The sequence below is a fragment of the Pristiophorus japonicus genome, chromosome 12 (assembly GCF_044704955.1).
Source record: "Pristiophorus japonicus isolate sPriJap1 chromosome 12, sPriJap1.hap1, whole genome shotgun sequence".
Classification (NCBI taxonomy): domain Eukaryota; kingdom Metazoa; phylum Chordata; class Chondrichthyes; family Pristiophoridae; genus Pristiophorus; species Pristiophorus japonicus.
In genome coordinates this window covers 142407740-142428245 of record NC_091988.1, presented here as the reverse complement: position 1 = coordinate 142428245, position 20506 = coordinate 142407740, and positions in this window count along the sequence as shown.

Sequence of the window (20506 nt, the reverse complement as noted above, 5' to 3'; positions counted from 1 at the left end):
AAACAGGCATAATTGGCTGGTAATGCCCCCTTTTGAAAAAAAACTAAACTTAAAAAAAACTTAACTAACTCAGTTACACTGGAGCAAATTAAATGGGGAGAATTGTGATTTTTAAGTTACTCAAAAAAAAATCTAGTTGCTCCAAAAAAAACGGAGCAACTCCTGGGGAAACTTAGGCCCCGTGGTCTCTTTAGTGACCCTCGTACTCTTAATATATTTATAGAACATCTTAGGGTTTTCCTTAATTTTACTAGCCAAGAATTTCTTGTGCTCTCTCTTAGCAGTCCTAATATCCTTTTTAATTTTGCCTCTTAACTTTCTATATTCCTCTAAAGATTCTATAGTATTTAGCCGTTGGTATATGACATAAGCTTCCCTTTTTTTCTTTATCCTCCCCTGTAAGTCCCTAGACATCCAGGGGGCTCTAGACTTATTATTCCCAATCTTTTTCTTTAAGGGCACATGTTTGGCCTGAGCCTTCCAGATCTCCTCCTTAAATGCCTCCTACTGTTCCGACACAGATTTACTCACAAGTAGCTGTTTCCAGTCCACTATGGTCAAATCACTCCTTAACTGGGCAAAATTAGCTTTTCCCCAATTCAGGACTTTTATTCCAGACCTATCCTTGTCCTTATCCATAACCAACTTGAATCTGACTGAATTATGGTTGCTGGCACCCAAGTGCTCTCCCACTAATACCCCTTCAACCTGTCCAGCTTCATTCCCCAAAACTAAATCTAAGACCGCCCCCTCTCGTATTGGGCAAGCTGCATACTGACTAAAAAAGTTCTCTTGAATGCATTTCAAGAATTCCGAACCCTCTATACCCTTCACACTATATTTGTCCCATCAATATTTGGATAGTTAAAATCCACTATTATTACTACCCTATGGTTTTTGGACTTCACAACAATTTGCCTACATATTTGCTCCTCTATCTCCCTCCCAATACATGCCCAGCAGTGTGATCGCCCCTTTTTTATTTTTCAATTCGACCCATATGGCCTCATTTGATGATCCCTCTGACATATCATCCCTCCTTACCGCTGTAATAGTTTCTTTAATCAGTACCACAACAGCACCCCCCCCTTTTTATCCTCCTCTCTGTCTTGCCTAAAAATCCTATAACCAGGAATATTGATCTGCCAAACCTGCCTCTCTTTCGGCCATGTTTCTGTAATGGCTATAATTTCATACTCCCAAGTGTCTACTTGTGCTCTTAGCTCATCCTTGCATTGAAGTATATAACATTTAGCACAGGAAGACCTCCTTGCTTACTACTTACTAAACCTTGTTTCCTCTGTCTCACATATTCTCTTTCTAGATGCTTGCTAGCCAATTTCTGCTTTACTTCCTTCCCTCTTGAATTTGCTCTCAGGTTCCCATCCCCCTGCCAAGCTAATTTAAACTCTCCCCAACAGCACTAGCAAAACTCCCACGAGGCTGGGGGAGGATATAGGTCCCGATGCTGTTGAGGTGCAACCCGTCCGGTTTGTATAGGTCCCATCTCCCCCAGAAGTGGTCTCAATGCCTCAAGAATTTAAAGCCCTCCCTCCTGCACCAATTTTCCAGCCACGTGTTCATCCTCTCTATCCTTCTACTTATTAGCACGTAGTACCGGTAGTAACCCGGAGATTACTACCTTTGAGGCCCTACCCTTTAATTTTCTTCCCAGCTCCCTGAATTCTGCCTGTAGGACCTCATCCCCCTTTTTACCTATGTCGTTGGTCCAGATATGGCCTACGACCTCTAGCTGCTTACCCTCCCCCCCACCCCACCTCCCCCAGAATGCCCTGCGTTCACTCTGTGACATCCTTGACCCTGACACCAGGGAGGCACAGAACCATTCATAGCCATCCGCAGAAATGCCTGTCTGTTCCCCTAGCTATAGGATCCCCTATCACTCGGACTCTTTTAGTCTTTGTCCCTCCCCCTGTGCAGCTGAGCCACCCGTGGTGCCTTGGAATTGGCTCTGGCTGCACCCCCCAGAGGCACCATCGGCCTTACCGATACTCAAAAGTGAATATCGGTTTGAAAGCGGGATGGACTCATGGGGGGACTCCTGCACTACTTGCCCAGCATTCTTACTATGTCTGGTGGTCACCCACTTCCCCTCTACGTGTACACCTTTAAGCTGCGGGGTGACCACCTCCTGAAACATGCTATCCGTGTAGCTCTCAGCCTCGTGGATGCACCGTATTGACTCCACCCGCTGCTCCAGCTCCGAAACTCGGAACTCGAGTGGTTGAAGCTGGAGACACCTCCTGCACACATGGTTGTCCAGGCTGCGCGAAACGTCCAAGACTTCCCACACGCCACAGGATGTGCACTCCACTGGACTGAACTGCCCTGCCATCCCTCTAGACTTACCTAGTTTAAAATCTAATTAAAGAAATAGAGAAAAGATAGGTACTTATCAACTCACCTCACCGATCTCTGTGGCCTCCCGAACTCACCGACCTCTGCGGTCTCCCGAACTCCCAACCTCCTGAACTCGAACTCTCCCGCTCCCGGACTCTCCCGAACTCGGACACTCCTGCTCCCGGACTCTCCCGGAACTCGGACTCACCCGAACTCGGAATCTCCCGCTCTTGGACTCTCCCGGAACTCAGATTCTCCCGCTCTCGGAAGTTTGTTGTTCTCGAGAAACCCAAAGACCTCTCACTCTGTTCCTCCATGGTCATAGGGAAGTATATAAAGTCCATCCTGCAAGTGTAAAGAGCTTCAGTCACCTGTCGAATGCAGCAATGTGTGGCGTGCTGAGAGATGCAGCAAATGTTGCCAGCTGGCGCCTGAAAGGAGCCCAATGCATAGAAGGAAAGTGCTGCAGTAACCTTAACCTCAACGGGCAGTGCAGTCCTGATGGTGCTGGTCAGTTGCAAGTCTCCCTTAATTAGCTGGCATATCTCACTGATGACCTCTTTTCGGAATCGCAGCCTCCTAACGCACGTTGTATCGGACAGGTGCAGGTATGACCGCTGCTCCCTGTAAATGCATTGGGAGTAAGGCATCCTCCTCTTCCTCCTCAGCAGTCTGCCACCTCTTTCATTTGGCACATAATGCTCTTCAATGAACCTTCTTCCATCTCTATTCTGCAGCATGTGAGTAGTCATCAATATTGGCTGAGAAATTATAGGCCCCATTCTTTTAAATGTCCTAACCTGTCTTCAAAATTCTTCAGTTGTTCTTCAACAACCACAAATGTACTCTAAATTGTCCACAATGTGCTCAGATAATGTTCAAGATTTTCAAACACCCTTAAAATAACTCACAAATTAATTTAATGCTCCCATCAACTTGAAGCAGCCTTTTCTTCAACTTCATTCGAGTTAAAACATGGAATCCATACTGCTGGGTTAAGGTTAGATGAATGTAGCTTTTTCTGAGCGTTTTTTTGGGCGGGCGGTAAATTGAGCGGTATTTGGGCGAATTGCCGAATTTAGCGCTCGCCGGTAATTGGGCGGTAGTTTCCATTATAAACACCATTTTCGGTGGTACACAAGCAATGATGTCAGATTTTTAAACAATGGGCGAGTGGTTTCGCTTACCGCCGGCATAAATGGTCAATAAATGGGCGGTAGTTTCCATTTAAACACGGCTTTGGGCGGTAAAGTGCTTCTCAGTGGTAAATGGGCAGTAAAATGGGCGGAAAGATGCCGAAAGTCTAGCCCATATATATACTTTGTTGTGTCACAGGAGGTTCACTAGTATGTAAGAAAAATTGTTTAGTGATAGATTAAAATGTTATGAATTCAGAAGTTGCAAATATTTAAATACAGAATATATTAACAGTTGGTTCAACTGGATGGTAGTTCACTCATCTGAAAGAATGGTCACCTCTTTATGTGAAACAGATGTATATCTACCCTGTCACTGATAGGATTTGAGTCCATACCTAATGATAACACCTTTTGCAGAGTACCATTAAAATATTCTATTGTAAAAATGGGAAATTAAAATATAATGGAAGACAAATCAGATCCAATTGATCACATAGGGTATAACAGCGTAATTAACCATGCCCAGTTTTCCTGCATAATACAATCACTGCAATTTCCAGCTTCCCAAATGAAACCTACCATTTAATCGTTTATTGTAGACAAAATCTTTAAAATCGGAAGCAAAGCTCTGTTACCATTAAAATAAATGGAGTCGATCTTGACTTTGTGCGCTAGTGTGAAATGGGTGATAGCGAGTTGGCAGCCTGTTTTACAGCTCTCCCGATTTTTATTTCCATTGACTTCACCCATTTTTACACTATTGCACAAAGTCAAGATCTACCCCAATGTATTTGTCATGTAACATTGCCAGCTTTAACCATGGGATATGGGGATCTGTTGGAAAAGTAGAATTGAGGTAGAAGATCAGCCATGATCTTGTTAAATGGTGGAGCAGGCCTACTCCTACTCCTGCTCCTATTTCTTACGTTCTTATGTTCCTAACTTTGCAGTTTCCTCCTGCTCATCTGAGGAAATATTATTGTGCAAATGTCATATTTTTAGGGCAGTTCTATAAAGACTCCGACACTGACCTCATTATGCTATGCATTTGATTTCTCAGTGGTGCCAAACTAAGACATATGAATCCATTACGGTGTGCAAACGAGACTTCAGTGCACTGGGACAAGCCAAATGGACCACAGTGTCTTTTCCTGTTTTAAATCTTTCTATGTTCCGAAACTGTCAAAGATGTCAACAACCTTTCTGTAACCTGCTGTTGAATTGCAGCTCTTAAAAGTCTACTTGTCATGTAAATGTCCAATCGATTTTTATTCTTTTTTATATTAATAATTTCTCTAGAATAAGTAAGTGCTTTAGTCCATCTCGACTTGCAGCTGCCTAGCTGGCAGGTGGGCAGCGTGTTCTCAGACCCGTGCCAATCCCTCCTTGAAGGCTTGAGTTTGAACTCAAGCTGTGAGCATCCAACTTGTTCCATTTCTTTATCTTCCCTTTTCTGGAGATATGCTCAGATGTTGAAGTTCAAATTGGCTTAGCGTGGAAGAGCAATCATTTTTCCACTCAGTCAGAACACTGCACGTTGGTACTGTAACCTGCATTACCTCTGTGTCACCCCACATTTTTCTTTTTTCTTTGTGTTTAAAATAGATTTTTTTTAAATCCAGACACGTACAAAATCCAATCTGAAATAATCACTCTTTCCAGGTAACATTACCATAAACAATACAAATAAGAAAGAAATAATCAATCGGATTTCTTAAAAGAAATTGCCCACGGATGTGCTTCTATTTTCATTTGAATGTTACTGCCATTTTCACTACTTTTGATTATGTTATTTATCACTGTGGGAGATCATACAAAAGTGACTGGTTTAATATTACATAGTAACAAGACAAAGATCTATCATAGATACCATACAATAAATGATTTAAAACTGTAAAATCTCAGTTATGTGCTCAGTGCTTCATTGTATGGCAGGTCACTTGATTTCATAATTCTGGAATTAATTCTTTCAGATTGATATTTATAGCAAATATAATAGTTAGTAGAATAAGCCAGTAGAATAAGGATTAGTATTTTTAATAATTTTACAGATAGCGTTCAATATGTATAAGAAATCCAACCAGGCAGACATGAATAAACTTGCAGAATGGGCATGTAATTGACAAATGAACTTTATTTTAGATAAATTTGAGCTGATACATTTTGGTAGAAAGAATAAGGAGACCACATGTTCTTTGGACAATGAGGGGGAGAAATTTGGGGGCGCCCCAATTGGGGCGTTAACTTTTAAAAGTTTGAAAAGTTAGCGGCAGCCACTAATGTTGCACATTGATCAGCAATTTCCTCAGAGCCTAATATCTGCTTTCCCACTGAATTCCGTTGTGCTGCTAGAACCTCTCTGGTGTCCGCTTGCCAACTCGCCACTGGTATATGTCAAAGCTAAAGCCGTCATATGCAGGTACAGGTGGTTGTAGGCGAGGCAGCTCCAAGTTTCCCGAGTTTGAACTACTGCTGTACTCGAGGTAAATTACACTGCATTCTATGAGATGCAGCCGATGCCAGGGTCAGCTGATCCAGGCAGGAGTAAGGGGTTCCTGACACAGAAGAGTGTGGAGATCTTTGAATATTGCTTTCGGCAGTTCAGAAATGCTTTTTATGGTGTTTCTTTTTTTAGCCATTCTGCCTACAAACGCCTGCACCTGCTTCTGACAGTTTCTCACAAGGTGAGACCATGAAAGCCTCTAGATCATCATTAAAACCCCAGCTGGTTCACTAATGTCCTGCAGAGAAGAGAAGCTGCCATCCCAGCCCATGGGGCTACTTGGAGCTCAAGTCCCCACATCCTGAGAACAAAAAATAAAACATCTTCTTGAGCTATTTTAAAATCTAAGCTACTTGAGACGATTGGAAAACATTTACTCAGCTAAGAACAAATGCACAATACACATGTATCAATACTGGCTTCATGTTTCAGGTTCCGCTCACTCAATTTTGGTCACTTTTCCATCTGTTTTGCTGCTTGAAAGATGGCTCTCAAGGTCGTAAAAATATTTCAAGTAATCCTAAAAATAGTGCAGAATAATGCTCAGGCTTTTCTGATGATAAACCTTTTTTCAATAAAATTCGATTTACTTCAATTTTAACTGCAAGAAAATGAGATCAACAATATAAATATAAGCTGATGTCCAGCACAACATATTCTGTTTAACATTAGTGATACAAAGCATACCAAATGTGTTACAATATCATCTCAGCTACATGTCCCTTCCATGGAACCCCATAAATGGGGAAGGCAGAAGTGGAAAAGATAAAGTAGCAAAAATGGTGTAAATACAGGTATCGAGAAACAAATGTAAACAACATTGACATTTGAATGCAACAGTTGTTGGTAAAATAATACCATTAAAGATCTTTCTAAGCATTTCTTCAGTGAAAATAAACAGCCCTATTAAAGCAGATAGTAAATATTTTATAATTCTAGGATAAAATACAGAAATATTACACAAAGATAAGGTAGTAAAGGGTTATGGGGAGTGGGCAGGGATGTGAAAACATAGAAACATAGAAAATAGGTGCAGGAGTAGGCCATTCGGCCCTTCGAGCCCCACCGCCATTCAATAAGATCATGGCTGATCATTCCTTCAATACCCCTTTCCTGTTTTCTTGCCATACCCCTTGATCCCTTTAACCGTAAGGGCCATATCTAACATCCTCTTGAATATATCCAGCGGCAGGGAATTCCACAGGTTAACAACTCGCTGAGTGAAGAAGTTTTTCCTCATCTAAGTCCTAAATGGCCTACCCCTTATCTGAGGACTATGTCCCCTGGTTCTGGACTTCCCCAACATTGGGAACATTCTTCCCACATCTAACCTGTCCAGTCCCGTCAGAATCTTATATGTTCCTATGAGATCCCCTCTCATCCTTCTAAACTCCAGTGAATAAAGGCCCAGTTGATCCAGTCTCTCCTCATATGACAGCCCAGCCATCCCTGGAATCAGTCTGGTGAACCTTCGCTGCACTCCCTCAATAGCAAGAACGTCCTTCCTCAGACTAGGAGACCAAAACTGAACACAATATTCCAGGTGAGGCCTCACTAAGGCCCTGTACAGCTGCATTAAGACCTCTCTGCTTCTATATTCAAATCCCCTTGCTATGAAGGCCAACATACCATTTGCCTTTTTTACCGCCTGCTGTACCTGCGTGCCCACTTTCAGTGACTGATGAACCATGACACCCAGATCTCGTTGCACCTCCCCTTTTCCTAGTCTGCCGCCATTCAGATAATATTCTGCCTTCGTGTTTTTGCCCCCAAAATGGATAACCTCACATTTATCCACATTATACTGCATCTGCCACGCATTTGCCCACTCACCTAACCTGTCCAAGTCACCCTGCACCCTCTTAGCGTCCTCCCTACAGCTCACACTGCCACCCAGTTTAGTGTCATCCGCAAACTTGGAGATATTACACTCTATTCCTTCATCTAACTCGTTAATGTACATTGTAAAGAGCTGGGGTCCCAGCACTGAGCCCTGCGGCACTCCACTAGTCACTGCCTGCCATTCTGAAAAGGACCCGTTTATCCCGACTCTCTGCTTCCTGTCTGCCAACCAGTTCCCTATCCACGACAGTATATTACCCCCAGTACCATGTGCTTTGATTTTGCACACCAATCTCTTGTGTGGGATCTTGTCAAAAGCCCTTTGAAAGTCCAAATACACCACATCCACTGGTTCTCCCTTGTCCACTCTGCTAGTTACATCCTCAAAAAATTCCAGAAGATTCGTCAAGCATGATTTCCCTTTCATAAATCCATGCTGACTTGGTCCGATCCTGTCACTGCTTTCCAAATGGGCTGCTATTTCATCCTTAATGATTGATTCCAACATTTTCCCCACTACTGATGTCAGGCTAACCGGTCTATTATTACCAGTTTTCTCTCTCCCATCTTTTTTTAAAAGTGGTGTTACATTAGCTACCTTCCAGTCCATAGGAACTGATCCAGAGTCGATAGGCTGTTGGAAAATGATCACCAATGCATCCACTATTTCTCGGGCCACTTCCTTGAGTACTCTGGGATGCAGACTATCAGGCCCCGGGGATTTATCGGCCTTCAATCCCATCAATTTCCCTAACACAATTTCCTGCCTAATAAGGATATCCTTCAGTTCCTCCTTCTCCCTAGACCCACTGTCCCCTAGTACCTTCGGAAAGTTACTTGTATCTTCCTTCGTGAAGACAGAACTGAAATATTGGTTCAATTGGTCTGCCATTTCTTTGTTCCCTCGAGGGGTCAAATGGCGTACTCCTATTCCTATTTCTTATGCTCTTCTTACCTAATCCCAGTTTACATGGAAACAACAATTTTAAATTCCAGATGAGTAAGCCTCCATAATATAGTTTAAATTTGGAGAAAACGAATACCAAAATGTGCAAATATCGCCAGAATTCATAACAGAGTTTTACAGAGTCAGACATTTTTTTCCCTCAGAACTAATCCAAGATTGATATTGCTGAATATTTGTAGTCTATGAATATGAAAAGCATTATCTGCAAAGGAGTTGATCACCATTGCGATACAGAGCTGTGTTATTGGTAAAAGTGCTGGACAGAGTGATAGAGCGCTAACTACTAACTACTAACAGAAGGCCAATACCAGCTGTTCACTTGAGAACTATTTATGATGAAATAAACAATCAGGGCAAAGAATTTTACAATGCTATAAAAGAGCAAGCTCTTAACCTCCTAACATTGTGCAGTTATTTACTAACCTTGGACCTTTTTAATCTGCTTGCGTTCAGTTCCAGAACCATCTTGCCAAAGATGAATCTGCATATAATTAGAGTAAAGCTTTATGATTAAAGGCCATAAAGTAAATATTTATGAGAATACAGCTTTGAATTATAATACCAAATCAACTATATTTTCTATGAATCCCACTGGCTTATTAATATTGTACTTACAGAAAGATTGCTTTGTTAAGTACCAATTTTGCTGGGGAAGTTTAATATTATTTAGGCTGTAGAACATCAAAATTACCAATTATTTTGAGAAATTAAATGGACTAGTCTGTAATGTATCATATTTAGAAGCACTCACATTTGTAGTGTTCACACTTGATTTGCAAAACTTATTAATTAATTTAGCCGTTTTTTCCGAGTTGTTATTCCTTTCCTCCCATCCATCACTATCCATAAACTTCATCTGATATAAATCTCTGCTGTATCCTAACCTGCACCAAGTCTCTTTCACCCATAACCACTGTGCTCACTGACCAACATTGGCTCCCGGTTCACCAACGTCTCGATTTTAAAATTTTCCTCCTTGTGTTCAAATCCCTCCATGACTTGCCCCTCCCTATCTCTGTAACCTCCTCCAGCCCTACAACCCTCCTCCAACTCTGCCTTTTTCCAACTCTGGTGACTTGCGCATTTCCCCCACTTCCTTTGCCCCACCATTGACAGGTGTGTCTTCAGATGTCTAGGCCCTAAGTTCTAGAATTCCCTTCCTCCACCTCTCTGGCTCCATATTTCTCTCTACTCTTGTAAGATGCTTCTTCAAAGCTACCTCTCTATCCTAATGTCTCCTTCTGTAATGTATGCACCTGTGAGTATGCATTCGGGTTTTGTAGAGCTGTTGCATTATGAGTGGCTTAACCAGTCATGTGATGTTCACAAGACTCAATAAAATCCCAGTCAGTTGTGTCTAGATTATCCACGATGAGGTATGCAGTTGTGAGCCTAGTGGATGAACTGGTAATGTGTAGTGTGATTGTTAGACCTTTGTTAATAAACCAACTAGTTCTTAATAGCAATGTGTTGCTAAGGATTCTTAAGCAAAGAACCCACGAAGCAAATACATTACACCTTCTTTGTCTCGGTGTCAATCTTTGTCTGCTTATGCTGCTGTGAAGCACATTGAGGCACTCTATAAATGCAAGTTGTTGTTGTTTCCCGAAGGTGTTGCTATCTGCTGCTGCAATAGATCCACTCCGGTAAATGGCTGTACTTCAAACATAAGCTTAAGACAATGAGTATCAGCAAGCTATAAAACCGTGGAGTACATTACAGCCAAAACACAGTCCAATCCTGTTCTCAACTGACATCCACATCGGCATGCTTTTTGACAGATGTCAGTGAACAGCAATCGGGAGTGAAAGCCCTGGTTGACTTTTTTTTAACCTTTCCTAGCCCAGGACCACTCAAACCAATGGTAGTAGCCTAACCGCTGCCCTACCTGAGATCTGCTAATGCAGTACAGACTAGGGATGAAACCTGAAACCTTACACCTGTACAGCTAAATACTACTTTGGGACAGTGTACAATTACCTAGTAGTTTTATACATTTTTATTCTAATGAGATTAGGCCACTCGAATTATCTGGACATGGGCATTTTTAGCATTTGTGTTGTCTGTTGTCTATCAACCAACTGCATCTGTACCTCTGTCATCCCAGTACAGGTCAAATAAAACACTCGAAGAACATTTTGTGGTGGTTGCATACTTTATTGTTAAAGTTAAAAGACAATTCTTTAAAGGTTTGATGTGTGTGCTAATTTTAAAATGATGATGGTCTTATGGTACTGTCTGCCTGCTGGATTTCAGGATCTCAGTTTTATGATGTAGCAAACAGAAAGTCTGGGAGTCTATTTATGTTATATATGCAGATACTCTGTGCAACTTGTGGAGACCATGGTTTCCTGCCCCTGTGGCCGAGGCTGTCCACCAGAGTGCACTGCGGTGGGAGACCTGAGGGTCACCTGCATAGGTGTGCAGGGCCCAGTATAAAAGGCTGCCCACCATGCATGTGCCTCACTCTGGAGTTACGAATAAAGGACTAAGGTCACAACAGTTTGAGTACAACACATTGCCTCGTGGAGTCATTCATAAGTACATTACAAACATAACAATTTACACTACAGATTTAACAGTTTCTGTTTCACACTGATGCTAAACTTATGTACTGAAAATCCAGATTCAGATTCCAGAGCAAAACAGAGTGAAACTGTCTCCAGCAGGGAATCTTAATGACCTTTACTCCAGAAGCAGATCAGGCCCTGATTCCAGATTCAGCAAGCATTTTTACTATGACTGTAATGATTGTGCATAGCAAAAGATATTTAGTGCTGATGCTCTAATTCTACTGTAAATGCATCTTAAATATTCAATTATAGAATTCTGTGATATCTGGCAAAGTTTAAAAACAAATTCAACTTGATGAATATTCTTTTAAGATATCCACACTAACGTAGAGTGCCTAAAAATAAACGGAATTGTGTGCCTGAAAATTGAAGATTTATTTTATTCATTTTAACTAATTGATCACTTTAATTTATCACCATACCCCAAGCGCAGATTAGGTGCGGAACATTGCATTCCCAAACTGGACCCTATTGCCCCTGTTTTACGCTGGGAGAATGGGTGCAACAAGGAAAAATTCCCTGCTCCATGAATCATTGATATTCGGCATTATGCTACTGGCATAGAAGACGGAAAATTGAGCGATCCCTTTAACTACTTCTGTTGGGTTCTTTTTCAAATGCAATTCAGTGATTTACTTTTCTTTGTCAAACAGATGCATCAGTCAGCAGTGGTGCAAGTAAACATGACCATTTTACCAGTGAATGCTTACCTCCACATCAGATTGACATTTACAAGTTCTCAGACCAATAGAGGGATCATTTTGATTGGCAGACCATTTTAGAGGCTGGTGACTTATGGGGTACAGTAGTGTAGTAGTTATGTTATTGGACTGGTAATCCAGAGGCCTGGACTAAATAAACGAGAGAATATGAGTTCAAATCACCAACATGGCAGTTTGAGAATTTGAATTCATTCTAAAAATAAAAAACTGGAATCAATAAAGTAACCATGAAGCTGCAGGAATGTCATAAAAAGCCAACTAGTTTACTGATGTCCTTTTAGAGAAGGAAACCTATCTGGCCTAACAACATGGTTGGCTCTTCAAGAATTGCAGTGATTCAAGAAGCAGGCCCACTGCCACCTTCTCAGGACAATTCGGGATGGCCATTCATTCCTGAGAATGGTAAAATAAAAACTGGGCACCCCCAACAACCCCCTTTTAAGTACTGATCTTATAGAATAACATTGGCAATGGTTCATGGTCTCTTTGGCTGTACTGTGAATCCAGATCCAGATGCTGCCTGAGGAAAAAGACAGAAAATTCAGACAAAAATCAAGTTTAAAAAGACTGTGTTATGATTCTGATCATTGAGAGTACTGCATAGCCAGGCAGAAACAAAACTGACCAGAATGAACGGTGACCTTTTGCTTTGCTCACAGTTATATTTGTTTCCCTTTTAGGTGAATCTGCATCTTGAGTTTTAGCCGTTAGTGCCTATAATTGTGATTCGTATTTCAATAAAATGCCCGTTAAACTTAAAGGCATTGAAGTGTGTGTTGATATTCTTTTGAAACCAAACAGTGACATTTTGAAAGTAATTTGTTTTTGTGTGTTGCAAGCTGCAACACTATTTCTCTCTGAAGGCCTATTATATCTTTTGCTGACCCTTGAGGCTGAACATGAAGTCTACATAAAGTCAAACATGCACAGCCCTCTCCTCGACTTACTTCTGTTGTGTTTAAAAAGTTCAAGGAAAATGTTGAACCTTGTGAAAGATGAGAGACACTGTAAATGTTTGCTATCTTGATGAGTTGCTAAAATTAATTTGTAGATTTAGTGCTGACATTTTTAAGAAATTGCACAGAATGTTTTGTAAATGTCACGGCATTAAAACATAAGCATGCACTTTGGACAATTCCAGGCCCCCTATAAAATTTACTATTAAAGGGCTCAATTTTCCTCAATGCCGTTTTTTGGCGTATTTCAAGAGTTACACCCATTTTTTGGGGAAATGAAGAAACGCCGGAACCAACTTGCAGAAGACTACTGTGCAATGGTAACCACCCCAAGGACTGGAGGCCAGTGCAAAAAGAAGTGGCAGGACCTTGGTCAAGTAGTTAGTGTAAGTAATATTTTCATTTAATCACTGGAATTGCAATTGTAAATGTGACCATCAGTATGTCCCACCAGCAGAAAGACACACTCTCTAAAAAGTTATATTTTCATCTTTGCAAAGGAAGGTGGCAAACAACAAAAGAGAGAGAACTTGAACAGGAGGAGGCCAGGCAATTCTGCACCCATTAACACACTTGGAAGACAGGGTCGCTGCTTTGATGGGTCCTGCCTGGAGAAAAGCAACCACCACTGCACAAGCTGGGCCCACACTTGAGGGAGAGGATAAGTCCGGCAAAGTCCACAGTCTGGCTTTCCTAAATGTTAAGCACTGCATGGGTTAGCCATGCTTCGGTTCATGGGGATGTCTCCCTCAGCTACACTTCGTTTGATGCAATGCGCTATCATTCATAGTGGTCCTTCGAATGAGCCTGCTGCCTGCATTGTGTGAGACTCATGCCATGCTGCCCCCTCCTCTGCTGATAACCATTTGTCTGTTCTGTTATATTTTGCAGAACTTGAGGCCAACCCTGATGATGCAGAAGAAGATTCAGATATGAACGAGCCTGAAGAGAACATTTTCCAAACCCACCCTCCAGATCAAGAGCATGGGGGTGAGGGGGAGGGGGAGGATGAAGCCCCCACTGTTGTACTCATTTTGGAGGAGGCGCAGGTGCTGCCCATTGAGGTGCCAGCACCTTTCCTGAGTGATATGAGTGTAGGGACATTCCATAGTTTTGCACAGTCCGAGGCTGGGGATTCCAGTGGGGTGTAGCGAGATATACCCAGGGCTCCACGGTACGAGGCTGTGGGTCTCAGTGGGGTGCAGCGAGGCACACCCAGGGCCCCACCGTCCGAGGCTGCAGGTCCCAGTGGGATGTTGCGAGCCACACCCAGGGTGAGGAGGGGGAAGGAGAGCTTGACCACACTCTCCTGAGGTGCAGGATGCAACAGATGTGGTTCGGATGATGGCAATGAGTGTGAAGAGCATTGACCTTACGCGATCACCATCAGTGGGGTGGGTGATGAGGTATCAGGACTGTCGGGAGAAGTAACAACACTCTCACGAGAAATGGGAACATTGTCGGTGAACATGAGGGAGGGAATGTTGCAGGTAGTTGATATACTGTCGGTAAACATGAGGAAGGGAATGTAAGAGGTAGGTGCTGCAATAAGGGAACACGCCCAGACCCCACAGCCATTGACGGAATCAACTGCCACTCCCACTCTAATCCCCAGACCAGCCTCTGACGAGGCCCAAGCCGGGCCTCCCACATTACTGTCTGCCCAGGACCCCCATCGAAAAGTGCGCATTACCCGAGTTGCTCGAAAGAATAAGCTTGGTACCAACCCAAGAAATGCTGTGCTACCACCTGCGGGTAGGGGTGGAGTCACCCTGACCAAGTGCAGCGGGCGATCTTAGAATAAGGTTCTTTGCTGTTGTTGTTGTAATTATTGTTGTTACTGTTACAAAAAACTTTTAATTTGAGAACAGTTGTAAGTGATGTAATATTACAAGTTTAAAAGTTTGTAAGTGATCTTAAAGTTTGTAAGCGATCTTAACTGAAAACTTTAAAGTTTGATACAAGAATATTTTTATTAAAGTTAAGTTAAGTACAAACAAGTGTTAAACTTTTGAATAAAATATATTTTAAATTATAACTGAATCATTTCCATTATTTGCTCCATTATTAACATAACTTTTTGAACTACAGAAGAATCATTGCCATTATTTGTTCCATTAATCAGTCATTGAAGGTTGGCATGCAGGTACAGCAGCTGGTTAAGAAAGCAAATGGCATGTTGGCCTTCATAGCGAGGAGATTTGAGTACAGGGGCAGGGAAGTGTTACTACAGTTGTACAGGGCCTTGGTGAGGCCACACCTGGAGTATTGTGTACAGTTTTGGTCTCCTAACTTGAGGAAGGACATTCTTGCTATTGAGGGAGTGCAGCGAAGGTTCACCAGACTGATTCCCGGGATGGCGGGACTGACATATCAAGAAAGACTGGATCAACTGGGCTTGTATTCACTGGATTTCAGAAGAATGAGAGGGGATCTCATAGAAACGTTTAAAATTCTGACGGGTTTAGACAGGTTAGATGCAGGAACAATGTTCCCAATGTTGGGGAAGTCCAGAACCAGGGGTCATAGTCTAAGGATAAGAGGTAAGCCATTTAGGATAGAGATGAGGAGAAACTTCTTCACCCAGAGAGTGGTGAACCTGTGGAATTCTCTACCACAGAAAGTTGTTGAGGCCAATTCACTAAATATATTCAAAAAGGAGTTAGATGTAGTCCTTACTACTAGGGGGAATCAAGGGGTATGGCGAGAAAGCAGGAATGGGGTACTGAAGTTGCATGTTCAGCCATGAACTCATTGAATGGCGGTGCAAACTCGAAGGGCCGAATGGCCTACTCCTGCACCTATTTTCTATGTTTCTATGTTTCTAACACAACACAACATTACGGAACAGGTCCAAACACTAAATAGGGTTCATTTGGAATAGTTGTCGCTGAGCCTTCAGGTAGCAAAGCGGTCTAGAAGACAGGCTGTTGTGTAATGAGAGAGGATTAATTAGCAATATTGTTGTGCAAGGCCCCCTGGGGAAGAGTGACCATAATATGGTAGAATTCTTCATTAAGATGGAGAGTGACACAGTTAATTCAGAGACTAGAGTCCTGAACTTAAAGAAAGGTAACTTTGACGGTATGAGACGTGAATTGGCTAGGATAGACTGGCGAATGATACTTAAAGGGTTGACGGTGGATAAGCAATGGTAGACATTTAAAGATCACAAGGATGAACTTCAACAATTGTACATCCCTGTCTGGCGTAAAAATAAAACGAGGAAGGTGGCTCAACCGTGGCTTACAAGGAAAATTTGGGATAGTGTTAAATCCAAGGAAGAGGCATATAAATTGGCCAAAAAAAGAAGCAAACCTGAGGACTGGGAGAAATTTAGAATTCAGCAGAGGAGGACAAAAGGTTTAATTAGGAGGGGAAAAATAGAGTATGAGAATAAGCTTGCAGGGAAGATAAAAACTGACTGCAAAAGCTTCTGCAGATATAGGAAGAGAAAAAGATTAGTGAAGACAAATGTAGGTCCCTTACAGTCAGAATTTATAATTGGAAACAAAGAAATGGCAGACCATTTGAACAAATACTTTGGCTCTGTCTTCACAAAGGAAATACTAGGGGACCGAGGGTCTAGCGAGAAGGAGGAACTAAAGGAAATCTTTATTAGTCAGCAAATTGTGATAGGGAAATTGATGGGATTGAATGCCAATAAATCTCCAGAGCCTGATAGTCTGCATCCCAGAGTACTTAAGGAAGTGATCCTAGAAATAGTGGATGCATTGGTGGCCATTTTCCAACATTCTATAGATTCTGGATCAGTTCTTTTGGAATGGAGGGCAGCTAATGTAACACCACTCTTTAAAAAATGAGGGAGAGAGAAAACAGGGAATTATCGACCGGTCAGCCTGACATCGGTGGTGGGGAAAATGTTGGAATCAATTATTAAAGATGCAATAGCAGCGCATTTGGAAAGCAGTGACAGGATCAGTCCAAGTAAGCATGGATTTATGAAAGGGAAATCATGCTTGACAAATCTTCTAGAATTTTTTGAGGATGCAACTAGTAGAGTGGACAAGGAGGAGCAAGTGGATGTGGTGTATTTAGACTTTCAAAAGGCTTTTGACAAGGTCCTACACAAGAGATTAGTGTGCAAATTAAAGCACATGGTATTGGGGGTAATGTATTGATGTGGATAGAGAACTGATTTGCGGACAGGAAGCAGAGAGTCGGGATAAACGGTCCTTTTCTGAATGACAGGCAGTGACTAGTGGGGTGCCGCAGGGCTCAGTGCTGGGACCCCAGCTATTTATAATATACATTAATGATTTAGATGAATGAATTGAATGTAATATCTCCAAGTTTGCAGATGACACTAAGCTGGGTGGCAGTGTGAGCTGTGAGGAGGATGCCAAGAGGCTGCAGGGTGACTTGGACAGGTTAGGTGAGTGGGCAAATACATGTCAGATGCGGTATAATGTCGATAAATGTGAGGTTATCTACTTTGGTGGTAAAATCAGGAAGGCAGGTTATTATCTGAATGGTGACAGATTATTAAACGGGGAGGTGCAACGAGACCTGGATGTCATGGTGCATCAGTCATTGAAAGTTGCCATTCAGGTACAGTAGACGGTGAAGAAGGCAAATGGCATGTTGGCCTTCATAGCGAGATGATTTGAGTATAGGAGCAGGGAAGTCTTACTACAGTTGTATAGGGCCTTGGTGAGGCCACACCTTGAATGTTGTGCACAGTTTTGGTCTCCTAATCTGAGGAAGTGCAGCGAAGATTCACCAGACTGATTCCCGGGATGGTGGGACTGACATATGAAGAAAGACTGGATCGACTAGGCTTATATTCACTGGAATTTAGAAGAATGAGAGGGGATCTCATAGAAACATATAAAATTCTGATGGGACTGGACATGTTAAATGCAGGAAGAATGTTCCCGATGTTGGGTAAGTCCAGAACCAAGAATCACAGTCTAAGGATAAGGGGTAAGCCATTGAGGACCGAGATGAGGAGAAACTTTTTCACTCAGAGAATTGTAAACCTGTGGAATTCTCTACCACAGAAAATTGTTGAGGCCAGCTCATTAGATATAGTTAAAAGGGAGTTAGATGTGGCCCTTATGGCTGAAGGGATCAAGGGGTATGGAGAGAAAGCAGGAATGGGGTACTGAAGTGCATGATCAGCCATGATCATATTGAATGGTGGTGCAGGCTCAAAGGGCCGAATGGCCTACTCCTGCACCTATTTTCTATGTTTCTATGTTCACGGATGAGCAGCTGGCGCAAGACTTGAGCAATCGTTAAAGGGACACAATGGTCCTCTTCCGCCGTTGTGCTCTGGGTTCAGGTAGTTGCATGGCTTCCTCGTCCTCATCCTCCTCCTCGTCATCTGCATCTTTCTCCTCATCATCAGCCACTCTCACCTCAGGTGGGTCTTTTACGATCAGCTGCTGCTGCCTCATGATGGCTAAGTTATGCAGCATGCAGCAAACAACAGTGAACTGACCGACAATCTCAGGTGAGTATTGCAAGTAGCCTCTGGAATGGTTCAGACATCGGAAATGCTGTTTCAAGATGCCAATGGTCCTCTTTATTATGCTGCATGTTGCAATGTGCAACATGTTGTATTCTCAGTCAGCTTCCTTCCGGGTTACGCATAGGGGCATCATGAGCCAGGTGGCGAGGCTGTACCCTTTGTTTCCCAGCAGACAAATCTGCACTTCTGGCTGCTGCTGAAACATGGCAGATATAGCGCTCTTGCTTAGGATGAATGCATCAGGGGTGCTCCCAGGGTATATTCCATCAACTGCCTTGATGAAATGCATATCGTCACAGGCGAGCTGCACATTCATGGAATGGAAGCCTTTTCTGTTCCTGTACATCTTGGAATCCTCCAAAGGTGCTCGCAAGGTGATGTGGGTACAATCAATACAATCCTGTACCTTTGGGAAACCAGCAATCTTGGAGAAGCCCACAGCTCTATCACGCATTGCCTGGGCAGTCATGGGGAACTTTATGTCGTCATTCCTCCAGGCATATAGTGTAGCAGTCACCTGCTGAATGCAGATATGTGTTGCTTGTTGAAAAATGGTACACACATCCCCAGTTGTTGTCTGGAATGATCCAGATACATAAAATTAAAGTGCAGCTGTAACCTTTACTTCAACTGACAAAGCAGTCCTCCTGACACTTCCAGGGTGCAGGTCTGCTTTTGCTAACTCAGTTATAACTTCTTTGCAGAAAGGTAGCCTTCTCACACAGTTTGCAAAACTCAGGTGCTGGTATGAACGTCTGTCTCGATATACCCGATGTGGGTAAGGTCTCCTGCCCATCATCCAAAGTGCTCTGAGGCTCCTCAGGCGATACTGCCTAATCAAGCTTCTCCTCCGCAGTACAATCATGCTGAAGCCTTGCATGAGGTAGGGCATTGTCAATATTGCCCCATAATTTAATTGTAGCAAGAAGCTCAAAACCGCAGGAAAAATGACAGCACTTAAACCTTCTTTCCTCTCTCTCTCCCCAAGGTCGACGCCTTAGTATGGACCACACCCTGGTCTGCGCATGTGCAATAGGCTTGCTTAGAACGGGAAGCTAGGCATTCAACAAAGTCGAATGCAATTCTTTAATTTTTAATTTTTTTTTCAAAGTACCACCCCACCACCGACCAAACATCTCCTCACCGGGCTCGAGGATCGGTCAACAGAAGCGCTCCCTCGCCCGGACACAGGGGCTCACTGTCCACCCATCCCCCCGGGCTTCTTTTGAAGCTGTTGTATCGCCTAAGGGTTCTCATCCCTTCAGTTCAGCTTCCACCCCCAACCCACACCCCCGGGCTTCTTTTGAAGCCGAGCCCCGAGCCCCGAGCCCCTGCATCCAGCCGAGGGAACGATTCTGTCGGCTGACGCTCCAGCCCTCAAGCCCGGTGAGGAGTCATTCAGTGGTGGTGTGCTACTTTGAAAAAATTCTAAAGCTAAAGAATTGCATTAGACTTCCATTTTCTCCCTTTTGACTTTGAAAAAATTAAGCTTCAGGATACATATTCTTTACCTTCTTAACTTGTCCAAAACTGCGCCGAAGAACAATGGCGTCTTTCTGCGGGGATTTTTTAATGTGTGCTGGTTTTTCTTCAGTGCCCAGAAGGTTTTTTGGGAGTGGTCACAAACGCCGTCCTAGGAAAAATCTAAGTTGGACAAACTTGCTGAAATGTGAAAAACTGGCGCAGACCATCAGGTTACGCCCCCTACGACGCAAACAAATACGAACCTAAAAAAATCGTACCGAACTGAGTTATGCTGGCGCCAAAATTTTGGGAAACTTGGATATTTTCACTTACACCAAAAAAAGTGGCGTTCACCAAAAAAGTAGCTCAACTAACTGGGAAACATTGAGTCCAATGTCATTATGCTGATAATAGTAGTGACATTTGATCAATTACATAGAAACATAGAAACATAGGAAATAGGTGCAGGAGTAGGCCATTTG